Genomic DNA, 11,804 nt, shown 5'->3' on the forward strand with positions numbered 1-11,804 from the left:
TTCATCATCTCTCATAACAACAAAACATGGTTAGTTTTCTTTCTTCACAAACTCCAATGTCAACAACCATGGATAGTTTTCTTTATACACCAACTCTGATGTCAACAAAACATGGTTAGTTTTCTTTCTTCACCATCTCTGATGTCAACAAAACATTGATAGTTTTCTTTCTTCACCATCTCTGATGTCAACAAAGCATGGTTAGTTTTCTTTCTACACCAACTCTGATGTCAACAAAACATGGTTAGTGTTCTTTCTTCATCATCTCTGATATCAAAAAGCATGGTCAGTTGTTTTTCTACACCATCTCTGATGTTAACAAATCATGGTCAGTGGTCTTTCTTTATCATCTCTGATATCAAAAAGCATGGTCAGTTGATTTTCTACACCATCTCTGATGTCAACAAAACATGGTTAGTTTTCTTTCTACACCAACTCTGATGTCAACAAAACATGGTTAGTGTTCTTTCTACACCATCTCTGATGTCATCAAATCATGGTCTTTTTCTTTCTACACCAACTCTGATGTCAACAAAACATGGTTAGTTTTCTTTCTACACCAACTCTGATGTCAACAAAACATGGTTAGTTTTCTTTCTACACCAACTCTGATGTCATCAAATCATGGTCATTTTCTTTCTATACCATCTCTGATGTCAATAAAGCATGGATAGTTTTCCTTCTTCACCATCTCAGATGTCAACAAAGCATGGTTTTCCTTCTTCACCATCTCTGATGTCAACAAAACATGGTTACATTTAGTTTCTTTCTTCACCGTCTCTGATGTCAACAAAACATGGTTAGTTGTCTTTCTATGCCATCTCTGATGTCAACAACCATGGTTAGTTTTCTTTCTTCACCATCTCTGATGTCAACAAAACATGGTTAGTTTTCTTTCTTCACCATCTCTGATGTCAACAAAGCATGGTTAGTTTTCTTTCTACACCAACTCTGATGTCAACAAAGCATGGTTAGTTTTCTTTCTTCATCATCTCTGATATCAAAAAGCATGGTCAGTTGTTTTTCTACACCATCTCTGATGTCAACAAAGCATGGTTAGTTTTCTTTCTTCATCATCTCTGATATCAAAAAGCATTGGTCAGTTGTTTTTCTACACCATCTCTGATGTCAACAAAACATGGTTAGTTTTCTTTCTACACCATCTCTGATGTCATCAAATCATGGTCATTTTCTTTCTATACCATCTCTGATGTCAACTAAGCATGGTCAGTTTTCTTTTTTCACTATCTCTGATGTCACAAAAGCATGGTCAGTTTTCTTTTTTGACCCTCGCTGATGTCAAAAGAAATAGACTGATATAAAGCTTTGTGCATGTAAAAAAATATTTTATGTGTGAAGCATAAAAAGCCATGGAGTCGAACATATTTCAACGTGCTGGTTTGGTTCTATCATACATATCTGACAGAAAACAATCTAAATTTGCTAAAAATATTATAACTAATGGGGGTTTCTTCACGGAAGTTCTCAATGGCTTCGTCCATTTTTAGAAATTAATTCATCTTATTTCAAGAGCGACTGGGAATTGTGATTCCATGATTTTATCATCGTTTGTCGAATAATTTACCTGCTGATCAGTGAATGTTAAAAAAAAAACATTTTAAGAAAAAGAGCGAGTATTTGACTGAGTAATTGTTTAATATTAACTTTAGAATTTATAAATGTTCTATTGTAGACCCCTGTGTCGTGTCGATTGCTTGTTTCAGTCGTCTTTTTCCTGAGTTCGTAAGTTTCCTGTGTAGGTGATTTGTGACGTAAATGTTGTGAACGTGTATGTTATGTCCATGTTTAACTATTCATAGACTTGTTAAACCTGTTATTTCCGACACGTAACACGGTACTACACATGTACGCATTGTTACCGACACCAACGGTAGGATAGCAGTGACGTACCTCAAAATACAATATAACATATGTGACTGCAAACCAATGATAGAGCAGCGAGGAGACGGGGCTGGGGACAGGTCTGTCAACGCCTTACTAGTTGTCGTCTTCGTTTATACTAGATCCTGTTTTCAAATAGGGAAATGTTATTGTCCGGTGAGGTTTTGTTCATATATCAGTGGCATTCATAACTTACATTCATGGTTACAATTGCAAGCATAACTGTGAAAGAAATTATGTTGTAACAAAAAGTCTGTATTAATTGTTCAAGCGTTGTCTCCCTTGTTATGACAAAATGCTGGGTTAGGTCGTGCAAACATGTATGTGTGTAAAGATCTGTACAGACATTATTACTGAAATCAGTATACATAGTATGACAAATAACAGAGGTAAATCTGTAGATAAGGCATTGCTCCTACTCTAGAAAGACGCACCTGTCCTATGACTTTTATTGGTTATGGTATACAGGTATTTATCTGTACAACATAATTAGCATATTTTTTTTTAATTATGTGTCAAACACATAATATACAGCTACAAATGTAACAATACAATAGTACATCATTTATATAAAACGTGTCCAGCCATGAATTGCTTAAAAGACACGTTAAAAAAATATGTCTGCATTGTCATTGAGCTTTTGTTAAAATAGCATGGCAGTATACAAATGATAAAGGTTCCACACGCGTTTAGGAGGAAAGACACACAAGCGTGATTGGGCAGCCCCCTACCTACATTTGTACAGGTTGTAGTTCACCCATTCAGTAAATTTCTTTCGTGATTAGCAATGCATACAGAAAACTTTATAACGCATTGCTCTCTTTTCCACTTGTTTTTTTTTAGATATATGGCTCGGACATTTCAAACAGATTGATCTGATTTATACTACATGCTCTAGAAAATAACACTTCGAAGATCATTGTAGCATATAAATGACATTCGTTTTTAACGTTATTAATGCATAATTTACATAATCTATTATTGAAAGTGGTTATATGTTGAGTAAGTCTGCCCTTTTCAATTTCAAGAGATATCGATCCGCGAAAACTTGTCTTTTACATTTAAGATTAACGACAGGTTCACACTTATAGGTCAGATAAGTTCTTAATTCATTACCATTTATATTAGTTGTGTCGTTCTACAGACACATATCTGCCACTTATCATCGTCCTCCATACTTGACAAACTCTTGACTTTTTAATACATTTAAAAGTAAAGAGGTTTTCATTTAAAATGTCAATAAAGACTTTCTCCGTAATTAATGCCAACACTTCATATATATTACGTCACCAATTATTACTTCCTCGCAATAATCTACTATCATCACATTTTTAATACGTATATGTTGTTCAAATCATTGGTTTACATAACACGAGTTAGACCCCATATCGCCGCAAACGGCAAGCTTGAATTATCTACACAACTTACTAGTGATTGACGCAAGTACCGGTATGTAATTAAGATTTTAATCAAAGGTGCAATGAAGCGTAAAGCGATGTGCAAATTATTCGACACTGACACTTTATGCACTAGGTATGTGTCAACAGGTAACTTGTAAGGATAAAATACTGGAAAGTCGTAATAACGCGAACACATTTACCCGGGTGTGTCAACTTTGTGGGTTTTACATTAAATTCTCACCACGGTAACGGTTAATGTATAAACAAATATATATATGAAATAAACTTTATTTATTTTACAACAATTTTGAAACAAGTTATTTCAACTTATATTAACTATCGTTGTCCAGGATGTTAGCGCGCATGGGTTTTTAGTGTGGGAGGAAATCGGAGTACCTGGAGAAAACCCACGTGGTCGGGCAGGTGACCCTTAACCTTTTCACGACCGATCGGGGAATCGCACCCCGGCCGCCTTGGTGAAAGGCAAGTGCGCTATCCACTGCGCCACCCGACCACCGGTTAATGTACCAGGTAGGTCAGTATTTTAATCACATTAATGCTTTCTCAGCACGGTAACTATCTGTGCACCTTAGGTTTCCCAGTTTCCACATCATGGTAATAGTCAGTCCACCAGCTATATCTGACTGTGTAAACTCCCGACAGCCAGCAGCAGCAGCATCATCAACAGCATCAACACAGCCAGAAAACATTTACAGCAGCACCACACCACCGAAGTGCCTGTCAAATAGCAGTCAAATAGTCACCTTTAATATTAACGACAATTAGGCTTAGATTTAAATGTATTTTTCTTTGGCCGGAGGTCAATATTTTAAATAAAAGCATATCACTGTTTCATTTATCATGCAATGTATAAGTTAGGCCAAGTTCCCCCTTGCCCTGACTCGGAGACTTAGACTGTCCAGTATGACAAAATGTTACAATCTGCCATAATTCAAAAGCACAGGACAGTGTGTATTCAACTGACGTTTCAGTTAATTCAGAATGACTGGGTGGTACCATCACGTGTTATGTATACCTGAATATGTTTTGAAATCGGTGAAAACATTATGTTTAACGATATTGTCTTCAGGCTATTTCACAAAAGATAAATATATTATATTTCGTAATTTCGTTAACATGAGTTTAAAGTTCGTGACACAAAGTTCGAGATACCATCACTAAATTCGAGATATTCAGCTAAAGTTACATTTTACTTACTGTTACAGTCGCGATACTTACTCGATAAATAAATAAAATTTTATCATTTAACTAAACATATATCCTTAAGTATAAACAAACCTTCGTCGTTGTGGGTGGACGCCGTGTGGTAGTTGTATGGTGGGTACGTTGAGGTGTTTCTAGACATTGTACTTCCGGTACTTCGTGGAACGCGTTTTTCATATGTGACAGTGGATGGATATGAAAATGAATCGTTGCTGTAAATACTTCGCATTGCCTCATACACGGGTTTCCTTCTCTGACCATTGGAGACCCATGTGCGAACTATCTGTGTTAAATGTTGTTCCATGGAGGGTCTACTTCGAATACGGAGAGACCGACCCGAGTTTTCTGTGGAGAACTGACGATAGAATAGATCGGACTCAAAAGCCACACATTTAACGTCAACTTTAGAAATCTTTCCAGCGGATTCCAGTTGTTTGTAAATATACAATCTCCTGTTCCCCCTGACTACAAACCACTTGCCTTGGTAGGGCATAGCAACAAGGCAGGGCAAGTCATACATTCTTACTTCATCATAAAGTATTTTTTCAAAAGTTTCCTCTAAGCAAAATCCATTCGAAAATCTGCAGCTGACACTGTCGTGTGTGTATCGCAAATCAGAAGGGTACATCCGAGTAGTAGCCATGTTGTTTTTACCGTTAGACTCGGGGTGTAGGGCTTAGGAATTCCATGAAATCGTATTCACTTTCGGTTTCATTTATAAGTGAAAGTTTGGAAAAACAGAAGATCGTCAATAGCACGTATACATGTATGAAGTGAACAGGCATTTATTAGTCAGAGACAAGCATGAACGTATGAACATATGCATTGAATTAATAATTATCATTTAATGCAATGTGCACGTGTATATGCGTATCTGCCCGAACAAATCACAATGCCAAACGTCACTTGCACGCCATCACTGTCGTCCGGAAATCGACCGACTTTCTCTGGTTTCGAGCAAATATATCTTGTTTCGCTTTTACATTTTCTTGAAACTGCAGCGTTTTAGTTTCGTTTTCATTTCCAAATAATTTCATGACAGAGTTTAAATGCACATGTATATATATGTTTAACAAGTATGAGAAAGGGGTACACAATACATCTCCAACACACACGCAGGCATACACACAGTGGGAGATATTATCTAGAAGGCTTAGCACTAGTAGCTAGCGCCTGATAAAGCAGCTTCTGCCACTTCCTTAAAGTGTTATTGATTAGGTTAATTGTATTGATTGTAACATTTGTACATCTATGCACTATAAAGCGCTTTAGAGTGACTTATTCTAGCTAGATATACACAAATACACAGATACACAGATTTATTCTAAACATATTTATAACCTGATTTCTGAGTATTGTTTTGCGAGTCCATTACAGATAGCTGCACAGTTCCATAGAGAACAGATGTTCAATGATAAGTAATTATATTACACTAACATTGTGAATTGAATGAGTGTGGTTCAAAAATAAAAATGTTGGTACGTATATGAGTGTCTCTTGTATATCGCAATTTTTAAATGTTTAAATGTGATATTTTCGTTAAAGTTCAATCAATGACCATTAGTATGTGTGACTTCGATGGCTTTCCTGTGGTTATATACAAGTGGTTGGTTCTCCAAATGACGGTCAAGGCTAAGTTCAAATGCTCGGACTGTTCGTGACATTACGACCTCCGATGGCAGGCCGTTCCATATATCCACGGTTCGGTGAAGAATGAATGTTTCCGGATAATTTGAGTTCGTGTCCTCTGGTGGTGGTGGTGGTGGTGGTGTGGTGGTGGTGGGGTGGTGGTGGTGGTGGTGCTATGGCGTCCTCTGGTAGATATGGCCCCGATGTCGGCGACTGGAAGCTGCTAAGGAAGGGAGTTCCCCAGGGGTCTGTTGTCGGCCCACTGATTTTTAACATTTTTCTTAATGACATTTTTACGTTTCTGCGATTTTTACAATTATGCTGATGACAATACCCTTGCATATATCAGCAACTGTTCTTCAAACCTTTAACATACTCTAGAAAAAGAAAGTAAATTTTTACTAAACTGGTTTCAGCAAATGGTATGAAAGCAAATCCTAGCAAATTTCAGGCCATATGTATAGGGAAAAAAACCTGTGACAATATTAAATCCTTTTCTATTGGAGACCAGGTAATTGATTATAAAAATAATGTTACTCTGCTAGGTGTGGAGATTGACTCTGTATTAATACTGATGACCATGTATCTAAGATCTGTAGAAAGGCCTCCAAACAATTAGCTATTTAAAAAAGAATTGGAAATAATCTTACCAAAAAAGGAAAGATCACCATTTTTAAATCTTTTATTTCATTTCATTTCAATTACTGCCCCCTAGCCTGACATTTTTGTAGCCTCAGAAACACTCGTAAGATAGAAAAGATACAGGAAAGAGCTCTGCGTTTTATTGAAAACGATTTTACCTCACCTGTGATAGATATGTTACGCAGAAACAACCTCACATTTTTACACGTTGTTAGAATGAAGACTGTGGCTACAGAAGTCTTTAAAAATTCAAATGGATTAGCTCCAGAATTTTTAAATGATTTGATTGTTAAAAATAATGTTGAATATAATTTCAGGCAAGAGAACACCATTCAGGTACCTAGAGTTAACACAACAAAGTATGGAAAAAAGTCCTTTCGCTTTGAGGCTGCCCAAGTGTGGAACAGTTTGCCGAATGAACTGAGGAAAGTAGAAAAATTACCAGAGCTTTCGCAGACTGCTGCACACTTGGGACGGCCAGTTGTGTTCCTGCACCATATGTAACTAGTCTTGTTTGTTTTCCATCCTTTATCATTTCTATACTTAGTTTTTACCATGTCTTGTGATACCATGTTTTGTGATACCATGCTTCTATGCTTTTACTTCCTTTCATTTTCTGCTTAGTGCTCTTATTTACACATTGTATGACTTACTCAATGCTTGTCAAATCATCTTTTAATTTATGCCATTTTGCATATATTCGGTCAATTTTTAACTCATGCCATATTGGCATTTATGTATATACTGAACCATGGTTTCTTGGTTTGTGAGCATGTGGCATGAATCTTTTGTGCAGCATCAATTTTGATATAGAATTTTACATATACTTTGTTCTGTACGTGCCAAGTTGTTTTTAATTACTGCATGCTGTGATTTAATATTTTTTTCTTGTCTGTATATTGTATAAACCTTGCTATATGCCTGTTTGTTTTCTGCATGTTGTCTTACATGTATATATCCTGTTTTTATACCTTTGTTTGTTGTAATAATAGCTCTACAGAACTAATGTTTCCATTACAACATATACGACTCTAAATAAAAATTCTTGTATCTTGTATCTTGTAATGAGTTCCGGAGATCGCGTTGGTTTTAAAAAAAACAGTGGGTTGGACAACAACCAATCCCTATACAGATGTAACAAGTCGTCAGTATGTTACTTTGGCATGGAATGACAAAATTATATTGTAGACCAATAAGTTGTTGTATTTGATATAGATATAGTCCAAACATTTGTATCGATCAGTATAGAGTCATACATTTGTAATGTCCATACGATGGTATATTGTGTTTTAATTAACATTAACATGTATTTAATCATTGAACATACATATGAACGAATAGATTATACAGGGACGTAAACAAATTAACATAGGACAGTTTTATATCTGCAAGTGGTTCTCCATGACAACATGTAGTTATAATTTTTCAGCGCGATATTATTTAAGATCTGTCCTTGGGTATGATTGCTTTAAGAATTTTCTATTTTTCAATTTCCGTGAGTTCGATGAACACCAAACTTGATATTGAAAATGATCTAATGGTTATTCTCTTGTCATTTCCCTTACCAAGTATTGGTGTTACTTTTACCAATTTGTTCAATAAGAAATCTGTGATGAATTCCATGATAAAAATGTCAGCGGGATATCCATGTTCTCACGTCCAGATTAAATAGGCAAGAATACAGGCCCATTGTATTATTAATTTAAAATTAACCAGTACACCTCTAAATGTACGAATAATTTCAAATTTCAATTATCTTAACGGCTGCTAAATGAATTCAGTGGATCATGCCTGCGTAAATATTAATCTAAACTTTATTTATTTACAACAATTATGAAACAGGTTATTTTAACTTATATTAATCTTTATCATTGGCTCGGCTGTTAGGGCGCGGAGGGAGTACCCGACCACCCGAGTTGCGTATAATATTGTTAGTCATTCTATAATTCTAAGGTTTCTTTGATTTTGTACTTAAAATCTCACATTGTAGGAATAAAAGAAAGAGATGATTGGGAAACAAAGACTAACATATATACTTGTATATAATCTTTTTCATCACGTCTTTTTAACCCTATGGTTATAAGGAATATTAATATTCTGTATTCTTAGACTCATTGACGAAAATGACATTCATGTTTGCATAACACGGGTGACCTCATCACTGGGTATTGATACACTTCAATGACGTAGCACAGGGCGGACTTGGTTCACGTCCGCCGTGATACAGCCGCCGATGTAGACTTGTTATGCTAATATGAGTTTACATTAAATATAATTGGCTTGACTTTATAGATAAGATAAGGTGTGAAAGTATGTGGTAATAGTATAAGACTTTTGTTTGTTTTGCTGTCATGCTGTTGTCAGAACCCCGTGAAAACACGATGTTATATATATATATATATATATGGAAGGGGATCACCGCCATAATTATTTTTTATAGAATTAGTTACTTCTGGTTTGGAATCTAATTCTATGTACATTTGTATTATTTCCCTAGTTGATAAGTTATAGAATTAGTTACTTCTGGTTTGGAATCTAATTCTATGTACATTTGTATTATTTCTCTAGTTGATAAGTTATAGAATTAGTTACTTCTGGTTTGGAATCTAATTCTATGTTCATTTGTATTGTTTCACCCGTTTACAAATCTATTGCGTGTTCATTCCATGCTATGCTACTTTTACCGATCGCGATTTCGACATCGTTTATGATGGAGCGCCGCTTGTCGTCTTAATGAGGAACTAAAATTCTAGAATGAATTCTAGAATGAATTCTAGAATTTTAATTAGTTCTCATTAANATTAGTTACTTCTGGTTTGGAATCTAATTCTATGTTCATTTGTATTGTTTCACCCGTTTACAAATCTATTGCGTGTTCATTCCATGCTATGCTACTTTTACCGATCGCGATTTCGACATCGTTTATGATGGAGCGCCGCTTGTCGTCTTAATGAGGAACTAAAATTCTAGAATGAATTCTAGAATGAATTCTAGAATTTTAATTAGTTCTCATTAAAACAGCCGGCGCTTAAATCGCCAACGAAATTCGCGGAAAATAATGCTCGCTCCCTTAAACCGGAAACATGCCCGATTGTGGCAGTAGATTTTGGAAAATGCAGTCGACAGTGCGGTAAGTCTTGGTTATGACAGCAATTGAACTGTAATCTATTTATGTTTGAGCCAAAATTGTTTGTATCGTAGCAGAAAATCGTCATATTTATAGGATGCCGTGGCCATAACGAAATCCCACAAGTATTTGGAAACTGGCAAAATGTTAACCCTGCACACAGGGGTTCGTTACAAATGCATGTCTGAAATACAGAACTGATATTGGTGCTGTCATAGCTTGACAAAGGGACAAGTCGGTCTTGGAAGGTTGCGACACGTTTAATACGTTGTGTAGAATGTAAAACTTTGATATCAAGTATCCAATCACAAGTGTTTGAAATTCTGACTGTAAATTGAGATAAAAATCATATAAAAAAATAAGGGTAGTCTACTACCAAAAAAGTAGCAATACCCTTATGTTTTATATGATTTTTATCTCAATATTTACAGTAAGGATTTCAAATACCTCGGAACCATATGTGCATTTTTTTCCCTGTTCATGCTTCATAATTAATTTTGACAAATTTGAGAAGTGGATGCAAATTTCATATTCAGAACAGCATACAGTGATCAGCTAATTAAAACTAACCGCCTGAAATTAGCATAAAAATCAAGATTTAAATTTTCTACTGTTATTAGATGATGACATCAGATCCAATCAAGTATGCCTCATTCGAGGAAAATGTGCATAACCCTGGCCTGCCCATATGCATTTGTTGCAGATGTCATATTAAAACTTGTCTCATATAGGAGATGATAAATCTATAGCTATAGTTCATGGGAACAGTGGATATTGAGTGATATTGGATGTCAATATTGTTGACCAATTATCAAACATATCTTTGATTTAAGTTAATTTGAAATACTTGTTTTAAGTCGTTATCATTTTTTTTCATGTGCATTATGTACAACATTTAGCAAATATTACTGAAATCTCAATGACATGATTGTTGTAGGTCTGGTTCGGTCAGCATGAAGTGTTATGAAGTGCCAGTTTGCCAACCTGATCACTGGTTTTTGACAGCAGACCGTCTACTTCCTTGATACCTGAACAACTCCTACAGTGAAGAGGCATTTCCTGAACAATGGAGGTAGTGCATATAAAAATGTATCATATTTCATAATGTTTGAAACTGTTTATATGCTGGTATGTGTAAATTATTTTTAGGTCACCACCTGTCTGTAAACTTTTAGATATTTTCTAAGAACCGGGGAATGAATCTTTTTAAACTTGGTAAGCTTCATCCTTGGTGTCCACTTGTCCTGAGGTCGAACAGCTCAGTGGATTTTGACTACAATTGGCCTGGAGTTAGAGTATCCTTGGTCAAAGGGGACCCAATTTTGTATAAACAGAGGGTGTGACCCTCATGGGGGCAGAGAATCGGGGTCCAATAGGGGGGAAATATTGATAAGTGTTTAAATTATTCTCTTTCAATATGCTGAGAGACAGAGCCTATAGTTGCAGTACATGATGTATTTAATCAGAATATATTCCCGTGATGTTTAAATATCCAGTTGAGGGATTCAGGCCCTCTAGGCCTCTTGTTTGTCTCTTTATTTTTTTTTTTTACATCTAATGGTAACTAGTGATGGGCCAATACTTGATAATATAACTCAAAATTGATCAGCTTGCCTTTTCAATTATTGATTACGGGTACAAATTCCATAATTTGATCTGTCCATTACTGAACTCAAGTGTCAAATGTAGATTGTAAGTCTGAGCTATTTATTTTGTTAAAGGCTTAACAAAAAAGTTACATGTTTGAACAAAAATAGGAATTAGGGTTGGGTACATGTAGTTAATGTTTTTTCCTTTTTTTTCACAACGCTTAGGTAGGAAGTGATCCTGACTTAAACAGTGCTTCCTTGAAATTTGACAAAAAATAGAGGAGGCACAAA

General features: G+C 35.6%; 1 protein-coding gene and 1 long non-coding RNA gene across 5 annotated transcripts in view; one reads left to right on the forward strand and one right to left on the reverse strand.

Moving 5' to 3' along the window:
* Window positions 1-5,488, reverse strand: part of LOC110463614 — a 29,222-nt gene extending 23,734 nt beyond the window's left edge. For 2 of the 4 annotated variants that reach the window (XM_021518364.1, XM_021518360.1), the window contains exons 1-2: window positions 4,602-5,488; window positions 3,891-4,040 (exon numbers count right to left, since the gene is read on the reverse strand). The gene's annotated coding sequence lies outside the window, so the exon portion shown is untranslated. The remainder of the gene's footprint in view (window positions 1-3,890; window positions 4,041-4,601) is intronic. The other 2 variants (XM_021518365.1, XM_021518363.1) reach the window with 1 other exon arrangement.
* A 4,377-nt stretch (window positions 5,489-9,865) lies between these two features.
* Window positions 9,866-11,804, forward strand: part of LOC110463629 — a 3,081-nt gene continuing 1,142 nt past the window's right edge. The window contains exons 1-2 of the long non-coding RNA XR_002464408.1: window positions 9,866-9,927; window positions 10,862-10,996. This is a non-coding gene — a long non-coding RNA (uncharacterized LOC110463629). The remainder of the gene's footprint in view (window positions 9,928-10,861; window positions 10,997-11,804) is intronic.

The sequence above is a fragment of the Mizuhopecten yessoensis genome, unplaced genomic scaffold (genome assembly GCF_002113885.1).
Source record: "Mizuhopecten yessoensis strain PY_sf001 unplaced genomic scaffold, ASM211388v2 scaffold10919, whole genome shotgun sequence".
Lineage (NCBI taxonomy): Eukaryota > Metazoa > Mollusca > Bivalvia > Pectinida > Pectinidae > Mizuhopecten > Mizuhopecten yessoensis.